The sequence below is a fragment of the Sus scrofa genome, chromosome 7 (assembly GCF_000003025.6).
Source record: "Sus scrofa isolate TJ Tabasco breed Duroc chromosome 7, Sscrofa11.1, whole genome shotgun sequence".
Lineage (NCBI taxonomy): Eukaryota > Metazoa > Chordata > Mammalia > Artiodactyla > Suidae > Sus > Sus scrofa.
Genome location: NC_010449.5, coordinates 55,221,504 through 55,234,108, shown reverse-complemented (window position 1 = coordinate 55,234,108; position 12,605 = coordinate 55,221,504).

Below are 12,605 nucleotides of genomic sequence, written 5' to 3'. Positions count from 1 at the left end.
CGGTGGCAATGTCGGATCTTCAACCTGCTGATTCACATGAGAACAGCCCACGACTTGGATTTTAATGCTCATTGTATTAAGCATAGTTTTCCTAAACGTTTAATCACTTCATATATAAGCTTATACAATGCATGAATCAAATTATTTAAAATCTTTAAATGTTGATTGCAAACTAAAACGTCAAATTCTGCCAAACATTTCTATCAACTCTGAGTGAATGGAAACCTCTGCATGTCTTATCGACATCTCGCTGGAGTTTGTCCGCATCCAGAGTTTCCTCTGTTTGCAGAGAGGGGCCTAAGCTTGCACAGGCTCAGTGAGGTCTCCTCCTACAGCACCCTTCTCCTACCCTTCCCAGCACATGGAAGAGCTAGACCATGAGCAGAACTGGAAAAACCTACACCCTGGCGCCCTCCACCACAATCCTAACATTTTTTTTTCTTTTCACTGCATCTCTGGAATATGGAAATTCCCAGGCTAAGGGTCAAATTGGAGCTGCAGCTGTTGGCCTACACCACGGCCATACTGGATCTGAGCTGCATCTGCCACCTAAGCCACAGCTTGCGACAATACCGGATCCTTAACCCACTGAGTGAGCGCAGGGATTGAACCTGCATCCTCATGGATACTAGTTGGGTTCATTACTGCTGAGCCACGGTGGGAACTCCCCCCTTGCTTTTCTTTATAGATTTATTTCCTATGTATATACCACATCCCAGTATTATTTACTTTTGCATGCTGTAACTTTAGGATTACATGTGTTCTTCCGAGACTTGCTTTTTTCCCACTCAAAATCAAGTTCTTAAGAATCACTCATTTTCACTAGAGATTTTAATATGCAGCTATTTATATGGCCTGATTATATGTATCCTCTCCCAAATTCATATGTTGAAAACCTAACCCCCCCCAAAAAATAACAGTATTAGGAGGTGGGGCCTATGGGAGGGCAGAGCCCCCACAGATGGGTTTAGTGCCCATATAAAAGAGGCTCCAGCAAGATCCCTTGCCTCTCCCACCAGGTGTGAGGACACAGCAAGGAAACACTGGCTATGAACCCAGAAGAGGGCCTTCCCCAGAATGTGACAATGTTGGCACCTTGATCTTGAACTTCCCAGCCTCCAGAACTGTACAAAATAACTTTCTGTTGTTAGCAAGCCACCCCACTCTGCAGTGTTTTGTTAGAGCAGCCCAAATAGACTAAGAAAAATGTATTTTATTATTTTTTGGCCAACCCCTGTGGCACGTAGAAGTTCCTAGGCTAGGGATTGAACCCAAGCCACAGCAGTAATCAGAGCCACAGCAGCGACAATGCCAGATCCTTAACCTGCTGAGCCACCAGGGAACTCCAAGCCAAATGTATTTTTAATTTAATAAAAATATATAAACATGTGACAACTTATTTAGTTTTTTGTATTGGATTCAATTCAGTTTTGAGGGACTGAAAGCCCTAAATAACAGTGTGTATCAGTCAGCCTTGGCTATAATATTGCTGCACAAGAAACGATCCTAAAACTCAGTGGCTTACAAAACCATGCATTTACTCTTATGTTTTGAGGTCAGCAGGTCTACTGTTGTTCAGCTCACCACTGTGCACCCACAGTGGCTCTGCTTCAGCCAGTGGATCAGCTGAACTTGGCTCCTGGCTGTGCATGGGTTCAGATCTGCTCTAGGTGTGGTGGTTCAGGGCTGCAGCATCAGTGGCTGTGCTCTGTGGGGTCTGCTCTCCCCATAACAAATCACTGGTGAGTGAGAACCAAGATCAACAGGCTTCTGCTTGCATATCTACTCAAACTTCCTCTGGCCAAACCATGTCATACAGCCACAGCCACATCAGTGGGGAAGGGGACGAGGTAGAGAAGCAAATACTTGCTGAACAGTAATGCAAACTAGCACATACTGGTTCAGCCTATGATAGAAGTTTACTTCTCTGTTATGTAAAAGCGCAGAGATGAATGGTCCAGAGCTGGGATGGCAGGGATTCAGGCTTTTTCGATTTTATTGTTCTTCTGTGAGTGAGGTCCTTTTCTTTTTTCTTTTTTTTTATGATTTTTATGGTTTTCCATTACAGCTGGTTGATAGGGCTCCATTGGTTTTCTACTGTATAGCAAGGTGACCCAGGCACACATCCATATGTACATTCTGAGTTTCTTTTCTAAAGTCTTCTCATAGACCAAGAGAGGTGCTCTAGCCCCAGCCATCAACTCCACATCCCAGCCACAGAAAAGAGCAAGGGGGTAAGACAAATGCAACATGCCCCTTCTGCTTATAACTTGCTGGAAAAAACTTAGTCTCGTACCCACATCTAGCTGAAAGCAAGGTTGGGAAATATGATCTTCATTTGGAGTGGCTAGGCATCCAGCTAAAAACCTGAGGTCTTCCTAGGAAGGGGAGTGGATCCTGGGAGTGAGGGGCAGGTTGAAGTCTCTGCTACCCCACTGTCTTGTCCACAGATATTTGGGTTGTTTCTATAGTTTAATTAGTACATACTTTGGGCAGCAAATATTATTATGAGTTTCTTAGGGAATATAATTCAAAGTGAGATTGCTGGAGTTCCCTGGTGGCTCAGCAGGTTAAAGATCTGGCATTGTCACTGCTGTGGCTCAGGCCATTGCTGTGACGTAGGTTGGATCCCTGGCCCTGGAACTTCCCCATGTTGTGGGTATGGCCAATAAAAGCATACAAAAAGACTAGTATCCGTGAGGACACAGGTTTGATCCCTGGCCTCGCTCAGTGAGTTAAGGATCTGGTGCTGCCATGAGCTATAGTGTAGGTCGCAGGCGTGACCTGGATCTGGCGTTGCTGTGGCTGGGGTGTAGGCTGGCAGCTACAGCTCTGATTCAGCTCCTAGCCTGAGAACTTCTATATGCTGTGGTTGCAGCCTGAAAAAGACAACAACAACAACAAAAAAAAAAAAAAAAAAAAAAAAGAATCATGTGTATCGTTAACCAAATATTGCCAACTTGTCCTCCAACTTGGTTGTGCTGATTCACATTTTCACCAGAAGTATTAGTGCTCTTGGTCAACATTCTTTTTTTTTGGTCTTTTTGCCTTTTCTAGGGCCATTCCCTCGGCATATAGAGGTTCCCAGGCTAGGGGTCGAATCAGAGCTGTAGCCAATGGCCTACAACAGAGCCACAGCAACGCAGGATCCGAGCCCGAGCCACGTCTGTGACATAAACCATTACTCATAGCAATGTCGGATCCTTAACCCACTGAGCGAGGCCAGGGATCGAACCTGCAACCTCATGGTTCCTAGTCAGATTCGTTAACCACTGAGCCACTATGGGAACTCCCTTGTCTTTTTTTTTTTTTTGTCTTTTTTTTTGTTGTTGTTGTTGTTGTTGTTGCACTTGTCTTTTTTTTTTTTTTTTTTTGCCAATATTCTTATCACACTTGACATTGTCTGTTTTTAATGTTTGCAAATCTGAAGTGTATATAATGGTACCTCTTTATAGAGTTAATTCCCTAATTAGCAATGATATTGAACATGGCTTATTGTGTTTATTGAATAGTTGTATTTCTCCTCTGTGAAGTGTCTGTCAAAACTTTTGAGCAATTTTCTATTGGTAGTTTTTCTTTTTCTAGCTGATCTTTATTAGATTTTTGTATTTTCTGGTTACTAATCCTTTATCAGCTCTGCACATCACACTTCTTCCAGTGTGTGGCTTGTCTTTCATTCTCTTTATGGTTTCTCTCAATGAACAAAAGTTCTGAATTTTAATTTAGTCAAAATTATAATCAAATTTAGTCAAAATTATAATTGTTTATAATATAAAATTATTATTAAAACGATGCTTTCTTGCATCTATAATATAATTATAATTGTTTTCCTTTATGTTTTGCAATTTGGTTTTTTTTTTTTTTTTTTTGGTCTTTTTAGGAGGTTCCCAGGCTAGGAGTTGAATCAGAGCTGCAGCTGCTGGCTTACACCACAGCCACAGAAAAGTGGGATCCTTAACCTAACCCATTGAGCGAGGCTGGGGATCGAACCTGCGTCCTCATGGATGCTAGTCAGATTTGTTTCTGCTGAGCCATGAGGGAACTCCTGAATTATTTTTTTAAAAGCTCTTCCTGCCAAGAAGTCATAAAGATATTCCCCTGTATTTCCTTCAAATGTTTTCATAGGTTTACTTTATACATCTAATTAATTTTTATGTATGATTTGAATAGGAATCTGACTTTTTCTTCCACATGGATAGTTGGTTATGTTACATATTTTCTTTTTTTCTTTTTTCTTTTTGTCTTTTCTAGGGCTGCACCTGTGGCATATGGAGGATCCCAGGCTAGGGGTCGAATCGGAGCTGTAGCCACCAGCCCACAGCAACATGGGATCCGAGCCGTGTCTGCAACCTACACCACAGCTCACGGCAATGCCGGATCCTTAACCCACTGAGCAAGGCCAGGGATCGAACCCACAACCTCATGGTTCCTAGTCAGATTCGTTAACCACTGAGACACGACAGGAACTCCATATCCTACATATTTTCTAATTCCTTGATTTTTTAGTTTCTCCTTAGTTGAATTTTATACTGTGGGAAGGTTAAGATTTTCTCATGAAAGTCATCTGGAAGCTTCTGGCCTGTTGATGTCTGATACCTGAACGATGCTTTCTTGCATCTAGGTGGGGCAGAGGGACCAGCTTCTGCCTCATGTATGGAGTAGTCTGACTTCCCCTCACTCTCAGCTCTGTCATAGATCAAGTTTCTTTTTTTTATGATTTTTATGTTTTCTATTGTAATTGATTTACAGTGTTCTGTCAATTTCGACTGTACAGCAAAGTGACCAGTCATGCATACATATATATTTTTTTTCCCACATTATCCTCCATCATGCTCCATCACAAGTGACTAAATATAGTTCCCTGTGCTACACAGCAGGATCTCATTGCTTATCCATTCCAAAGGCAATAGTTTGCATCTATTAACCCCAAACTCCCAGGCCATCCCACTCCCTCCCCCTCCCCCTCGGCAACCACAAGTGTGTTCTCCAAGTCCATGAGTTTCTTTTCAGTGGAAAGGTTCATTTGTGCCGTATGTTAGATTCTAGACATAAGTGCTATCATACGGTATTTGTCTTTCTGACTTAGTGTGAGAGTCTCTAGTTTCATCTATGTTGCTGCAAATGGCATTATTTTGTTCTTTTTATGGCTGAGTAGTATTCCATTGCGTATATTATCACATATTCTTAATCTATTCCTCTGTCAGTGGACATTTAGGTTATTTCTATGTCTTGGCTATTGTGAATAGTGCTGCAGTGAACATGAGGGTGCATGTATCCTTTTCAATGAAAGTTTTGTCTGGATATCTGCCCAGGAGTGGGATTGCTGGGTCATATGATAGTTCTATATTTAGTTTTCTGAGGTACCTCCTTACTGTTATCCACAGTGGTTGTACCAATTTACATTCCACACCCTCTCCAGTGTTTGTTATTTGTTGACTTTTTAATGATGGCCATTCTGACTGGTGTGAGGTGATATCTCAGTGTTTTTGATTTGCATTTCTCTAATAAGATCAAGTTTCCAAGTGTGTTCTGTTCCTGTGGCATTAAGACATTGTCTGACTTAAAATATGTTTTCAGGAGTTCCTGCCATGGCGCAATGGTTTAAAGGATCCGGCATTGCTGTAGCTGTGGCTTGTATTCACTCCCTGGCCAGGAAACTTCTACATGCCATAGGTGCAGCCATAAACTTTTTAAAAAATATGTTTTCAGGAGTTCCCGTCGTGGCTCAATGGTTAACGAATCTGACTGGGAACGATGAGGTTGCAGGTTCGATCCCTGGCCTCACTCAGTGGGTTAAGGATCCAGGGTTTCCGTGAGCTGTGGTGTAGGTCACAGATGCATCTCGGATCCCGTGTTGCTGTGGCTCTGGTGTAGGCTGGCAGCTATAGCTCTGACTCAACCCCTAGCCTGGGAACCTCCATATGGCGTGGGTGCGGCCCTAGAAAAGACAAAAAAAAAAAAAAAAAGATAATAAAATGAATAAATAAAAATAATGTTCTCATATCTGGTTGAGCAAGCCCCCTCCCCTGCCATTGATCTTCTGGAAGAGGGTCTTTGCAACTTCTGGCTCTTTGCTTTTCCATACAAACAATAAAGTCAACTTGTCAAATTTCATGAAAGGAAAATTTACAGACTCAGCTTGTTTCAATTAACTGTAATTATTCTTTGTACTTTTGATGCTCAAATAGTTACAGTTTGACCCCTTTAAGTTGGGACCTTTGTCCTTTAGGCCTACGACAGACATTTTTAAAGCATCTGAGTTTTCTGACCATAAAAAAATTATTCCAGTTCTTGACCTAATCCATGGAATAAGCTACTTTTACTTTTATTTTTTAAATTTTCTTTAAAAATTTTTGGCTGCCCTATGACATATGGAGTTCCCAGGCCAGGGATCAAATAGTAGTCCCAGTCATGATCTAAGCTGCAGCTGTGGCAATGCTGGGGATCGAACCTGCGTCCCAGGGCTCCCAAGATGCTACCAATCCCATTGCACCACAGTGGGAACTCCAGAATCGGTTACATTCAAAGGGCAATATCTTGGATCCTGGGTATGCCTATCTGATTGTCCCATGTGAATATTGGTGATAGAAAAGCAGTGCACATCCACTAGTGAAAGCTAGAAAAAAGGTATTTAATTCACACTGATAGTTTCGGTAACCTCTAACATCACAAATTTTTTAAAGAATTATTGTAGCAAAAGTTTCAATTTTCTTCTCTCTAAACATAAGTACTATAAGTGTAACTATAATTGTACCTCCTTCTCTTAAATATGAACTTTCATCAATTAGTATCACTTTTTGTTATTTTACACACATAGAGACCTAAGTCTTTAATTTTAGACTTCTCGCATTCAGCATCTAAGTGAATCTTTTTAAAAAATTTTGGCGCAGTGGTTAACGAATCCTACTAGGAACCATGAGGTTGCGGGTTCGGTCCCTGCCCTTGCTCAGTGGGTTAATGATCCGGCGTTGCCGTGAGCTGTGGTGTAGATTGCAGACGCGGCTCGGATCCCGCATTGCTGTGGCTCTGGCGTAGGCCGGTGGCTACAGCTCCGATTCAACCCATAGCCTGGGAACCTCCAGATGCCGCAGGAGCGGCCCAAGAAATAGCAACAACAACAACAACAAAAAAAAAAAAGACAAAAAAAAAAAAAAAAAAGACAAAAAATTTCAGTTTATTGAGGAATTCCTGTTATGGTGCAGTGGAAATTAATCTGACTAGTGTTCATGAGGACGCAGGTTCGATCCTTGGCTTCGCTCAGTGGGTTAAGGATCCGGCGTTGCCATGAGCTGTGGTGTAGGTCACAGATGTGGCTTGGATCTGGCATTGCTGTGTCTGTGGTGTAGGCTAGCAGGTGTAGCTCTGATTGGACCCCTAGTCTGGGAACCTCCATATGTCTCAGGTGTGGCCCTAAAAAGAAAAAAAAAAATTTATTCAAGTATATAGTTGATTTACAATGTTGTGTTAATAAATGAATCTTTTTTTTTTAATCATTATGGTAACAGGATGAATTATTCCAGCTGAGGACCCCAACTGCTTTAGAATATTTTAGAACAGGGGAGTTCCCGTTGTGGGTCAGTGGTTAACAAATCCGACTAGGAACCATGAGGTTGTGGGTTCAATCCCTGGCCTTGCTCAGTGGGTTAAGGATCCAGTGTTGCCATGAGCTGTGGTGTAGGTCACAGAGGCGGTTCGGATCCCACGTTGCTGTGGCTCTGGCACAGGCCGGTGGCTACATCTCCAATTACACCCCTAGCCTGGGAACCTCCATACGCCGTGGGAGCGGCCAAAAAGACAAAAAAATAAAAAAAAAAGAGTATTTTAGAACAAACAGTATAATCTATAGCATGTCAGAAAACACTGGGGTTTCATCTACTTTTCCCAAATGTTTGAATTTTTAGTTTCTCCTTAATTGAATTCTGTATTTTAGGAAGAGTCACACCTTTTGGCAGCTTCTGACAGATAGATGTATAGTCCCTGAATGATGGCCCTTCATTATACATGAATCAGTTGACCAGCTTCTCTTAGCTTTAAAAATTCTAAGAGGAGTTCCTGTTGTGGCTCATCAGGTTAAGAACATGACATTGTCTCTGTGAGGATGCAGGTTTGATCAGTGGGTTAAGGATCTGGCATTGCTGCAAGCTGTGGTATAGGTCACAGATGCAGCTCGGATCTGGTGTTGCCATGGCTGTAGCATAGTCTACAGCTGCAGCTCCAGTTTAACCCCTGACCCAGGAACTTCCATATGCCACAGGAGCGGCTGCACAAAGGAAAAAAAAAAAAAAAAAGAAAGAAAATTCTAGGAGGTTGTTGGTAGATATTATGTAGGACTTCCTACATTAGGGCTCTCCAGAGAAACAGAACCAATAGGAAGTATAAATTTATTCCTGTAGGAAATATACAGAGCTAACCCTCAGACAACACACAGGTTGGGGTGCCAACCCTCTACATTGTTGAAAATCCTAGTATAACTTTATTATTATTACTTTTTGTCTTTTTAGGGCCACACCCGAGACATATGGAAGTTCCCAGGCTAGGGGTGGAATTAGAGCTACAGCCACAGCAACATCAGATCCAAGCCACATCTGTGACCTACACGACAGTTCACGGCAATGCCAGATCCTTAACCCACTGAGCCAGGCCAGGGATCAAACCTGCATCCTCATGGATGGTAGTCGGGTTCGTTTCCGCTGAGCCACAATGGGAACTCCAAAAAAATCCTAGTATAACTTTACAGTCAGCCCTCTACATCTGCAGATTCAACCAGCCAGGGGTTGTATAGTACTGTAGTATATATTTATTGAAAAATAGGAGTTCCCATCGTGGCTCAGTGGTTAACAAATCCGACTAGGAACCATGAGGTTGCGGGTTTGATCCCTGCCCTTGCTCAGTGGGTTAAGGCTCTGGCGTTGCCGTGAGCTTTGGTGTAGGTCGCAGACATGGCTCAGATCCCGCGTTGCTGTGGCTCTGGCATAGGCCGGCGGCTACAGCTCCAATCAAACCCCTAGCCTGGGATCCTCCGTATGCCGCGAGAGCAGCCCAAGAAATGGCAAAAAGACAAAAAAAGAAAAAAGAAAAAAAAAGAAAAAGAAAAATACATGCGTATTAGCAGACCTGCACAGTTCAAACCTGTGTTGCTCAAAGGTCAACTGTATGTGTAACTATATAAACACATACACACATATATAAAGAAATTTATTATAAGGAATCAGCTCACAAGATTGTGGAGGCTGGCAAGTCCTAAGAACTACAGGCTGAGTTGGCAAGTCTGGAGACACAGGAGAGCCAGTGGTTTAGTTCTAGTTCAAGCCTGAAGGTCAATGGTGTAGTTCCAGACTGAAGATTGGCAGACTCAAGACCCAGAAGAGCCGATATATATATATTGTTTGTTTGTTTGTTTTCCCCTTGTACCCACGACATGGGGAAGTTCCCAGGCAAGGGGTCAAATCAGAACTGCAGCTGCCACAGTTACAGAAACATGGGATCTGAGCTGAGTCTGCGACCTACACCACAGCTCACAGCAATACTGGATCCTTAACCCACTGAGTGACGTCGAGGATCAAACCTGCATCCTCATGGTTCCTAGTCAGGTTCGTTAGCCACTAAGCCACAACGGGAACTCCAAGAGCCGATATTTGTTTGAGTCTGAAAGCAGGAAAAAAGCCAAAGTCTCAGTTCAAAGACTGGCAGGAGCAGGGTCAGCCTTTTTGTTGTCTTCAGGCCTTCAATTTATGGGATGAGGGCCACCCATGTTGGGGAAGGGTGTGCTTTACTCAAATTTATATGTTAATCTCATTCAAAAACACCCTCACTGTGAGTTCCCATTGTGATGTAGCGGAAATGAACCTGACTAGTATCCATGAGGATGCAGGTTCAATACCTGGCCTGGATCAGCAGGTTAAGAATCCGGAGTTGCTGTGAGCCATGGTGTAGATCACAGACATGGCTCAGATCCCGAGTTGCTCTGGTTGTGGTATAGGCCGGCAGCTATAGCTCCGATTCAACCCATAGCCTGGGAAATTCCATATGTCGCAAGTGGGACCCTAAAAGGGAAAAAAAAAAACCCAACCAACCAACAAACCATCATACATCCCAACATCCATGCATATTCATCCCATGTGAATATTGCAAGCCAACCATAGCAATCCTCCCTCCTTGCCAGTGGTTACTTCTGGGGGATGGACAGGCCTCAGCCATGTGGTACAGGAGATGTGCAGGAAAGCTGACAGCAAGGTGCCTAGGAAAACTTCCCCGATCCAAACAGTGTGCTGCATGACACAGTGCTCTCCTCTGGAAGTTTTCTGGTAGAAGGTGACGGCAAAGGGGAGAAATGGAAAAGCCAGGTCTCCTGTCACTGATTCAACCTGGCTGAGAGCCCTCTTCCTTCTGGTCTCTTTGTTCACCGAGATAACACATGGTCTATTGTTCAAGCCACTTCAAGTTGTGGTTTCTGTTTCTTGAGGTTGAGGGTTTCCTAATACAGATCTATCCCAAGAGGCTTGGCAATTTCCACAGCCTTTAATTATAATGCTTGTCTGTGACAGGCAATTTTCTGCACATATAATAAATTGTTTCATTACTGTCTCAGATTTCAGTTTTTCTCTTCTTTTTTTTCCTTTGGTTTTCTTCCTTTCTCTCTCCCTCCTTCCTTCCTTCCTTCCTTCCTACTTTCTTTCTTTCTTTCTCTTTTCTCCCTCCTTCTTTCCTTCCTTTCTTTCTTCCTTCTTCTTTTTTTTAATGGCCATACTGTGTCATATGGAAGTTCCTTGGCCAAGGGTCGAATCAGAGTGGCAGCTGCATCTGTGATCTGTGCCAACACCAGATCCTTAACCCCGTGAGTGAGATCAAGGATGGAACGTGTATCCTCAGAGAGACAATGCTGAGTCCTTAACCCGCTGAGCCACAATGGGAACTCCCAAGTTCAATTTCTCTAATGGCATTTTAAGTAACCAATATGCTTCTAGATGTTCATTAAAATTTAGCCATGCATGATGCTCCCAATGTCACCAACCCATCAGAGGTCACAGAGGTGAAAACACCATCTCTTTAAGGCAGCATGTGGATATTCCTATGTCACCTCTTCTGGTGCCTGGTTTCCCTTAGCAATGACTACAAGATACAACTTAATTTCAGAGATGTTAAAATGTGAGCAAATAAGAATCTTAAATCTGAGAAAGCATTTTTAGATGTAGGGAGATGTAAATTTCTGCTGGTCTTTTGTGAGGAGGGGTGGTTTGGGACTGAGAGTGGAAAACAGGGGTGAATGGAGAAAGGACTCTGAGCTGAGGACAGGGTTGTCTGGTGTCCAGTTTGGAGACGTGACATAAGGAGATGCCATCGCGAGGCTATGCCTGCATTCTGCAGAGGTGTTCTGCATACCACTCAGTCATCTGTGTCTACAAAATGAAAATATGAGCCATATTGATCCATGTCCATATTTCTGTTAATGCAAAGACAGTTTTTTCCTTCTTTTCTTCAGTAACTTTGACCAAAATCTTTATGGAGTGACTATGCCAGGTCTCGGGCCACGGAAAAGACTTGGAGATAAATAAGGCACACCTCCTTCAAGGACCTCACAGTTTAGCAGGACAAGTTATAATATGTATATTCTTCTTGTGTATATTATATGTGTATGTACATGCTTGTATATCATAGTGCTATAGTCTGAATGTTGTGTTCCCCGAATTCGTATGTTGAAATCCTAACCCCCAGTGTGAAGGCATTCGAAGGTGGAGCCTTTGGTCATGACGGTGGAGCCCTGATGATTGAGATCAGTGCCCTCATAAAAAGGAACCCCAGGAGTTCCTGTTGGGGCGCAGCGGAAACGAACCTGACTAGTATCCGTGAAGTCTCGGGTTCGATCCCTGGCCTCAATCAGTGGTTAAGGATCCAGTGTTGCCGTGAACTGTGATGTAGATCACAGACATGGCTCGGATCTGGCGTTGCTGTGGCTGTGGTGTGGGGCTATAGCTCCGGTTTGACCTGGGAACCTCCACATGCCGCGGGTGCAGCCCTGAAAAGAAAGAAAGAAAAGAACAAAAACCCAGAGAGCTAGCTTGTCCCTTCTGCCATTGGGACACTCCGCAAAGATGGCCATTTAGGAAGTGGGCCCTCACCTGACCCTGAGTCCTCTAGCACCATGGTCGTGCACTTCTCAGCCCTCAGAATAGTGGAAAATAAATATTTGCTGTTTATGAGTCACCCAGTCTGTGGTATTTTGTTACAGCAGCCTGAATGGACAAAGACACATAGAGAATAATAGTTAGAGGGGTACCCTCCAAGACATGACTATGCTTACCTGTCTTCTTCTGTACTTTTGAGTTTTATTTTATTTTATTTTTTTATTTTTTTGTTTTTTGGTTTTTTTTGCTTTTAGTGCCACACCTGAGACATGTGGAAGTTCCCAGGCTAGGGGTCGAATCAGAGCTACAGCTGCTGGCCTACCACAACCACACCAAATGTGGGAATCCATGCCCCATCTGTGACCTACACCACAGCTCACAGCAACACCGGATCCTCAACCCACTGAGGGGGGCCAGGGCTTTAACCCACATCCTCGTGGACACTAGACAGGTTCATTACCACTGAGCCACAGTGGGAACTCC